We start from the raw sequence: 243 nt of genomic DNA on the forward strand, positions 1-243 counted from the left end.
GTACCAATGGGTCGAGCTGCCCGCGGTTGGTGTTCTGCCCCTTGCGGTGGATCTGCCATATCAATATCCAATCGCTTCAAGTGGGCTTGTTGTTCTTCTTCTCTTCAAGCTCGAACACACTCCCTCTCTAAAGCTCTGACGTCTGCTACTATTGGAACTAGGTTTGTTGGACCCCTGCTCCTCAAGTTCATACACCTGAAAGTTAAAGGTAGGTGAAGAAGAAGAATCAGTAACAAAAGAAAA

The sequence above is a fragment of the Brassica oleracea genome, chromosome C3 (assembly GCF_000695525.1).
Source record: "Brassica oleracea var. oleracea cultivar TO1000 chromosome C3, BOL, whole genome shotgun sequence".
NCBI classification, from domain to species: Eukaryota; Viridiplantae; Streptophyta; class Magnoliopsida; order Brassicales; family Brassicaceae; genus Brassica; species Brassica oleracea.